This window comes from Nipponia nippon, unplaced genomic scaffold (assembly GCF_047370975.1).
Source record: "Nipponia nippon isolate SJK-2023a ecotype South Korea unplaced genomic scaffold, ASM4737097v1 scaffold_2, whole genome shotgun sequence".
NCBI lineage: Eukaryota > Metazoa > Chordata > Aves > Pelecaniformes > Threskiornithidae > Nipponia > Nipponia nippon.
The window spans coordinates 7106298-7114467 of NW_028262336.1; the positions used below are offsets into that span (position 1 = coordinate 7106298).

At 51.1% G+C, this 8170-nt stretch overlaps 1 protein-coding gene across 4 annotated transcripts in view; it reads right to left on the reverse strand.

The window, feature by feature from the left end:
• BOC (BOC cell adhesion associated, oncogene regulated) overlaps positions 1–7779 on the reverse strand; it is a 56763-nt gene extending 48984 nt beyond the window's left edge. For all 4 annotated transcript variants that reach the window (XM_087756990.1, XM_087756987.1, XM_087756989.1 and 1 more), the window contains exon 1: positions 7645–7779. The gene's annotated coding sequence lies outside the window, so the exon portion shown is untranslated. The remainder of the gene's footprint in view (positions 1–7644) is intronic.
• Positions 7780–8170: the final 391 nt, after the last annotated feature.

The window sequence follows — 8170 nt, forward strand, 5'->3', positions numbered from 1 at the left end:
ATCCCGAGACTTTCTCTCTCTCTCTCTCTCTGCTGGCTGAGCAGTGATCTCTGGCAGGACCTGGAGCTGGGATGCCAATGTGCTACACTACTCTTGCAACATTCACCGCAGCTCAGGTGGCCAGAGCAGCAAGGTCCTCAAAAGCGACTAGCCCTTGTGCTGCCTTGGACTCTTTCTCTACAGCATTACGGAGGTGTTCAGGCACAAGATGGCATGCAACCAGGAGCTCTGCTCCTCACCTGCTGGGAAGCAAAGACCTTTTCCCTTCAGGCCAGCCCCAGACACCCCAAGAGCAACAGCAGAGTGATGAACCAGTGATGACAGACACATCCAGAGCAGCTGGCATGCCTCTCTGAGGAGCCCTCCATGTTCCAGCTTCTCATAGCCCTGTCTCACCCTACAAGCCTCCAGTTCCAGAGGTGGCTGGCAGCTACCAGCCAGATACCCTGCTTGGCCAGCTGAGGGGTAGGGAAGTCCCCACAGGGGCTCAAAGCCCAGTAGATATCAAGCCCTTCTCCTGCCAGGGTCCACAGCTCTGCTGTGATCTGGCTGGCCATGCCACAAGGCCCCAGAAGGAGCCAGCAACGGGGTGCTCCTCATTGGATTCAGACCCCATTACAGCTAGATAATTGGGCCATCATGCTCTCCTTCTGCCCAGATGGCTCTGGCTTGGAAGCTGCACTTCAACTGCTTGCAAGCCAAGATGTGCCCAACAGCCACTTTTGAAATAAAAAGTCCACTTCCATGCAGGAGCAGGTGGTCAGGACTAATTTGGGCAGCTGCTACACTGGTGACAGTGGGACCATCCCAGAAACCCACCAAGCGTGACCTGGTACTTAAAAGTGGGGGGAGAGCTGTCTGGTTGCTCAACGGACAAGTCTCATTGATTCTCCACCACATCCTTAAAGTCACCTCAGGTGTTTTTGAAAAATCCCACCCAGCATGTTTTTGAAAACATCTCTTGATGCTGGGACTCAAACCCACCCCTTCAATCTGACAGTGCTTGGGTTTGTTAAACAAGCAGCTTTCTTCTAGGGGAAAAAAAAAATAAAAATCACATTCCCATCACCATTCGGGGGCCCAAAGGAATCTCTCACCGACAGCGGCAAGCTCTAAAGAAGCAGGGCCAGCTAGTCCTTTTTACCACCCACGGCTGAGGAACGTGCAAGCAAGCACCACCTTCCTGCCCCAGAGGGGACTGCCATCCTGCAGAGGGCTGGAGCGATGAGAACCATCTCCACGTCAGCTAGAGCTCAGGGAGCAACTTGGGACAGAAGGCACTAGATGAAGTAAATTATTATTCAGCATCCAGAATGCTATTGGCTTCCAAATAATTGTCTATTTGTGTGCGTGCATGCACAAGAATCCTCGCTCCATGGTCTCTGCCAGCGTATTCCCAGCGCTGCGACTCTCCGGGGACAAGGCCCATACTTGTATTCAATCTCAGCTTTGGATCTCAAACACTAAGGTTTCAGATTTTGTTTTAAAAAACATTTTCTCTGGCAACCGGGCTGTTAATGGATTTGATGTTTTTGCTCTTGCCTCCTCCCTACCTTTAAAAGCTTGGCACCAAAGGGCTTCTTTGAAGATAAGGCCAAATTTGCAATTTAAGGGGAGGAACTTCATAAAACTAGACGTGAAGGGATTGGGGGGGGGGGGGGGGGAAATGAACCCAGGAGCCACTTTGCCTGTTGAGATGTACACTGTACAGTACATAGGATTACAATGGCCTCTCTGTACCACCACTGGCTGGAGCCATAAATTCACTGCAGCTGCAGCGCTACTACCTACGCTAGACTCCCCAGGGGTCACGCTCAGCGAGCGGCTTCTCAACAGCCGCACACCCAGCCTACCCTCCAAACCAAAAGCATCACGCAGCCCTTACAGAGCCCACGTCCACCCAGCACGCGGGGGTGGACGTCCCCAGAGGCAACCGCAGGAGCCTCCCATCGGGCTGCCAATGCCGCAGGATGCTCTCTGCTGAAACCAACCGTGGTTCTTATCCGAGAGGGTTTTCGAGGGCCAGCAAACCTATGGTTTCCCTCAATCTCCAGCAGACCTATCCTCAACACCACAAGGAGGCAGGGAAGGGCCACTTACAGGTTTTGCAGGTGGAGAGCTGAGGCAAAGAGCAACCTGCCCCAGCTCAGGGGGGAAATCTGCGGTGTAGAGGAGAACCAAGCCCAGCTCTCCTCACATCCCAGGCTTGCACCCTAAAACACTGGCATCACTAAGCGAGGTGGCTGCTCTACCTAAAAGTACCAAGATAAATTACAGTGACATTATCAGAGGAAGCTGCATTTTGCATATAAATGCTATATTCTATGCCAGCGTATCCACATTTGAGGTTCATTTCTCAAAGACTACCTCAGTAGGTTTGTATCACCACAAACTTTCTTAACCACACTAAGCTCAACACATAGATTCACAGGGCTGTGCCTAACCTGTCCTTTTGTTAGCTAGGAGAAAAATAAAAAGCAACCTCATTTTGGTATTTGAAAGCCGACAACCCAGTTCTGGCAGGGATATTCGCACCCTTTTTCTCTTCCACTCTTATGATTTAAAGAACAGCAGAAGGGCCTGATGCGCAGTCTTTAGACACACAAGCTTGTTCAGACTCGCTGACATTGCAACCAGTGAACACATCCTTGCTTCTGGCAGGGCCCCAGGACTGTGGCTCTGCCTAAGAGTACAACCTGCTGGCTAATCTCTTTGCCAGAGTGGACCTTGTAGAGCCAAAATGGCATTGCCACCGTGGGGCTCAGAGTGAAAGACTTACTGCCTAGGCTGGGCACAGAAGTTAATGAAAAATGACTGGTTTCCAAAACACCATCTGGCTTTCACAGACATATATAAAGACACCACAGCCCAAAACCTCTGTGAACTCGACAACAGTGGGTTTTCATAGGGGCAACACGCTGTGGTGTGGTTTGGACTTTGCCCAGCAAGCCTCCGACCTGCTGCACGGGCACAAGGTGCAGTCACCGTCCTCGCGTCTAAGGGGAGCTCAGGGAAGGGTTTCGGCCACAGGGCAGCAGCCTCCCCAGAGCAGCTGAGCAGAAAGCAAGGGTAAAGTTTGGCTCTCACCTCTGTGCTGGCACACTGCCTGCGAGGAGGGCGAAGAAGCTCAAGCACGTCCCACACGCTCCCTGAAGCACATTTCCCTCCATCGATCCCACCAGAGCCAAAATAAATTGGCACTGCCTCTTACTCAAGAGCTCCTACAACACACAAGGGCAGCCCTGAGAGCCCCTCTCAGGCACCCTGTCTGCATTGCACCAGGTGCTTTGCTAACTACCCCATCAGGCACAGCTGAGCCTCCCATCCCATTTGTCCTTTTGCAGGGAAGAAGAGAGGCCATTTTAATAAAAGGAGCATGCAACATCCTCAGGGCAGGGATCTGTTGTTCCCTGTTCATGTAGAAAGCCCTGCACTGCCTGCGGCAGCTTTGGGACTGTGCAAGCATCAAGCATTTGTTTTTTCCCTGCAACAAATATCTTCCTGAGCTCTTCAGCTGACTTCTACTGCATCCACGTTCCTTTTGTCTTAGCTTCCCACGGACACTCATACAGCTGTGCTGCTGGAGCACACGCTCCTGTAGAGAGTAGATTTTAAAAAAGCTCTTATGCGCAAATGTGCATACGAAGCAAATTTTGAAAGCTTCCCATCCTGCAAGCATTCCCTCCAGAAAACCGGCTTCAGGCACTATGTTCAGCCAACTAAGCAGCAGAAACAGTGTCGTATGATTTGGGGCCAAGAGGAACTATACCAAATACCAGGAAACAAAAAAAGATGCTTGCGATACCTTTTGTTGAACAATTACCCGAAGTACGTTTAGAAAACTGGAAAGTGGTATTCACCCGCGTTCTACCTAAGCCCCTGCAATTCATTTATTCATTATTCTCCTTAAATTGTTCTCGTGGCCTAGGAACTGGAATACGTAACAACCTCTTAAACCGAGACTGACCACAGGAGCACCAAAATACACAGCAGCAGGTTTTTCCCTCAGGATGTTTTCAGTCTAACCAGAAAGAGGAAGTCTCCGAAGATTTTGCAAGAGAGCTTTTTCCTTGCAGGATATCCCATCCCAATTGTAGACTTCGCACTGCAAAGTTTTTAGCCCGGGAGGTAACGGTTTAAACCAAGAGATTTGCAAGTCTTGGTGCGTAGCATGCCAGCAGTAATACATCAAGTCGTCTTTGCACATTAAAGAAGTCCAAGGGAATTGTGTCTCATACCTCTGAGGCACTCGGCGTCAGGCATTAAAACAACCAATCCACCATTATTTACCACCAAAGAAACTTTTGTTAATTCAGAGTTACACTGGCCTACTGCTGCTGTAACTTCTTGTGGGCTGAGCGACTAAACTGAGACTAACTGACTCGGGGGTCTCGGGAAACCCACCCGCGGGCCAACCTGGGCTAAAACAACCAACATGGTCCCCAACGCACTCTTCCCTGCCACTGCTCCCCCACTTCAAAGGCACACAAGGGGGGCTTTGGGGAGACAGCCTGTCTTTGTCTTGGAAAAAGGAGTGATTTTGGAAGCACAGAGGTGCCTCTCCAGCCCTGTGGCAGCCCAGGAGAGGCTTGGCACAGCAGAGCGGATCCTCCCCGGTGCGCCTGAGCTTTGCTCTGAGGGACGCGAGGGTGGGTGCTGGTCGGCTGACAAGAGTCAGCATGAATGGCAATACGTGCCCTGCCACAGTGCTCAGCCTGTTGGCACAGGGTTTAGCTCTGTTTTCTGCATGGGAAAACTAAGGCTGTGGAGAAAATTCTTTAAGCTCACACAGGGCATGTGCATCGGCTGAGGACACAGCCCAAACAGCTCCACATCCAAACCCGTGCTTCCACCTGCAGAGTGTCTTTCCTGCCCTGTCACCCATCTTCCGTCCCACAGCCCAGGCAGAAGAAGTAATAGGGGCTTTTTTTTCTGTGCATGGTGTGGGACTGAGAGGTTTTTGTGCTCCTGACGACATGCAATTCAGCAAGAGGCCGGGAAGCACTGGCAGGTAGATTTGTTGGTGATTTAGTCAAGTGTGGTCATTCAGTTAACAATGACAAGAAACTACAAAAATGCAGGTCTGCCCTAAATGGATTTGTTTTCTTAACTCAGGAAGTTTCCCCTCTGCATCACTGGGGAGGATGGGGACAAAGCAGGCTGCATGGCCCCACCTGCAACGCTCCCTGCTCGGCAGGAGGCTCCAGCTGGCTCCCAAAGGGCCAACTCTGCTGGCCCCAGTCAGGTGGAAGGAGCTGTACCAGCAGCCTGGAAACTGCAGGGCTGCAAGTTGGTACTGAGGGCCTGGAGGGATCTGTCTGCTGTTAGTCTTGAGGACAGAGCAGAACTTCAAGGAGTGAGGGGGACTGGGCAATGATTCCCCTGTCTTTCAACAGAGCAAAACTCCAAGCTGGGAGTCTCACACCCAAAGAGCTGGAAAGACTCCTGCAAACACCAGGCACTGGGTTTCACTTTGCAGTCTTTAAGAACCTGTCGCTCTGTGCTTCTGTATCATGTCAGTACAAGATACAGAAAATCTGTATTTTCCAGACTGTAGGGATGCAGAGCACCCATAAGACTCACATGACAGTTTGTAGCACATACATTCACCTGTGATACTTCTTCTTTGCGCCAAGCAAAAAAGAGATGCGTGTGGATTCAGCTCCTTGTACTGGGATATCTCTCAAAGAAAGGCCCTGTGGGTGTGGGTGTGTATGACAGAGGGAGAAAACTGAACTTGCCTTTCAAATCTGCACAGGACCCTTGTGCACCCTTCAGATGAACCTGCCTCATTTTCCCCAACGGGAACTACAGCAGCAGGGAGGACTGCTCTGTATCTGACTTCAACCCTCGCAGAAAACACCTACCGGGACCTCATCTGCGTTGTACATGCTGCATGAGTCCCTGTAACTGTATCTAGAGGGGAGGATTAAAAAAAGTACACGGAACAAAACTCCATTTATTTCCTGTCAGAGAATATCACGCACCCAGCAGGGAGCTCACAGCTCTCCCTAATTGTGCTATTTACTTCAGAAGATCCCAAGATGACTTCTATTAGCACGGGAAGTTATTTCACCTTCATTTCTTTAGGTCACTTAAATAAACAGAACAAATCTTTACTGCAAACCCATGATGTGATTCTGCTGAAATCCTTCCTGGAGCCACAAACCTCAATATCCAACCCATTAAATAAAAGTGTGTGCATGTATGTATATATGCATAAATATGCAAGAACCCTCCTCTAAACATATGCACACTGAGGCAGTTAGTTTCAAAAGAAAAGAAAACTAAGATAAAATCCTACTTACAAAACGCCCACATTCCTCTAATATTTTCCACAATAGTTTTTTAGCCCATGGGAAAAGAAACTTTAATGGCAGATTGCAAACGAACGTCTCAAAAAGACACCGTGGTAGCCGTGTAGAAATTAAGAGAACTGGGCACCAAGAAAAACAAGTAATTTAAGACATGCCGGGAATTACGCGCGGGCGCACAGTGTGTGTGTGGATTCCTGTTATCCCACTCGCATAATGCTGCAGAGAGGTCAAGAGAGTTGCTTTAAAACAAACAAGGACAAAAAAAACCCTTTAATAGACCTGAACTGCCCTTCCCACAATGCCAGTGAAATAACACTTGGGGTACCAGAATTAGTCGGGGAAGTGCCCCAAAATACAAGATTTGCATTAAGTACCTTTTGCCAGCCTGGGGTATTGGGAAAAGTCTGTTATTATTTTTTGAAGTAATTAATAGTATCTTCAGAGCACTTTAAAAAGCCTCGTTTGTACACAGCTACAAATTCAGCATCCCGCTCTCTCCCCAACACATTTTCTGTTTACAGTCACCATCCAGAGGACCTGCCAAAGTTGCAGTCCAAGCAGCGAGGCACGCGTGCACAAATCCTACAGCATCACACCGCCGAGCAGAAAATTACCTCCCCTGACCCAAATCGCTCCTCACCCTTGCACCAGGGTTAAAAACTCTACAGTCACACAAGAAGAGGACGAAAATTTTACTCGCAGATTACCCACCCCTGCTTTTTTTTTTTTTTTTTTTGCAGCACCAGTCCCTTCACAGGGCACAAACCGAAATGCCTTTGCATCTGCAGGAGCTGGGTCTTGCTGCAAACTCCCATCAGCTTTTGACAAGAGTGGGAGCAACGGAGGATAAAATCTGGGGTTTATTTTGCACAGCTTTTCCCTCTCCCTCTCTCCACCGCGCACCGTCCATCCTTCACTAGCCGGTGGCGAGGACGGGTTGATGTCGCGGACCAAGCTTCTGGGGAATTTTCAGGCCAGAGCACCGCGGTGTGTGTGCGTGCGTTGGGCCCTCCATTAACGCCGCCCAACCGAGGAGGAAGAGCTGGAGGGAAACGGCCGAGCCCCCCGCATCTCACCTGCCTGAGCCAAAACAAGCCCCGTGCTGGTGGGGACCAGCGGGCCTCCACTCCTCCCTCGTCACGTCTCCCGCGTCCCTAGGCAGAGCCCCTTCCCCGCATCCCCACGCCAACTTCCCAAACTCTGACACAAAGCTTGGCCGCCGCCGGCTGAAGAAGGGGGGAAAGCCCTGCGCCCCGCCGCCCGCCACAGCCGTCCTCCCGGCCCCTCGCCAGCGCCGAAGGGCCCAGGCCCCCTTCGCTTCACTCACCGCGGTCTCCGGTGGAGCAGGCGTGGGGGAAACACAAAGATGCCCCAAACGAAGGGAAGCAACAAAGAGGCTTAACTCCAGGAGCTGGGAACTTCCAGGCCGGATCTGCGGGGAATTCAGCACACACACACACAGAGAAAAAAAAAAATAGAGAAAGAGAGAAAAAGAGAGGGGAAAAGCCTGTTTTGGGGGGAGAAGGGGAAGGTGGGGGGCCCTTGGTTTGGGGGTGGTGGTTGTGTTTTTTCTGCGGGTTGCCGCTGGGGATGGGGGGCCGCGCAGGGCTCAGGCGCGGCGGGAGGAGGAGGAGGAGGAGGAGGAGGAGGGAAGAGGCGCCGGGATGCGGGAAGCCAGACCCTTCATACGGGAGACGGCTTTTGGATGACTGAACTCCCAAACAATTCCCTGCTCCGGCTACTCCTGCCCCAGAGCCTCCCTCCTCCCCTCCCCCTGAGGAGGAGGGAAGAAGAGGAGGAGCCAGAGGAAGGAGAAAACGCAAAATAAACCCCCTTCCCCAAAAGGCAGGCAG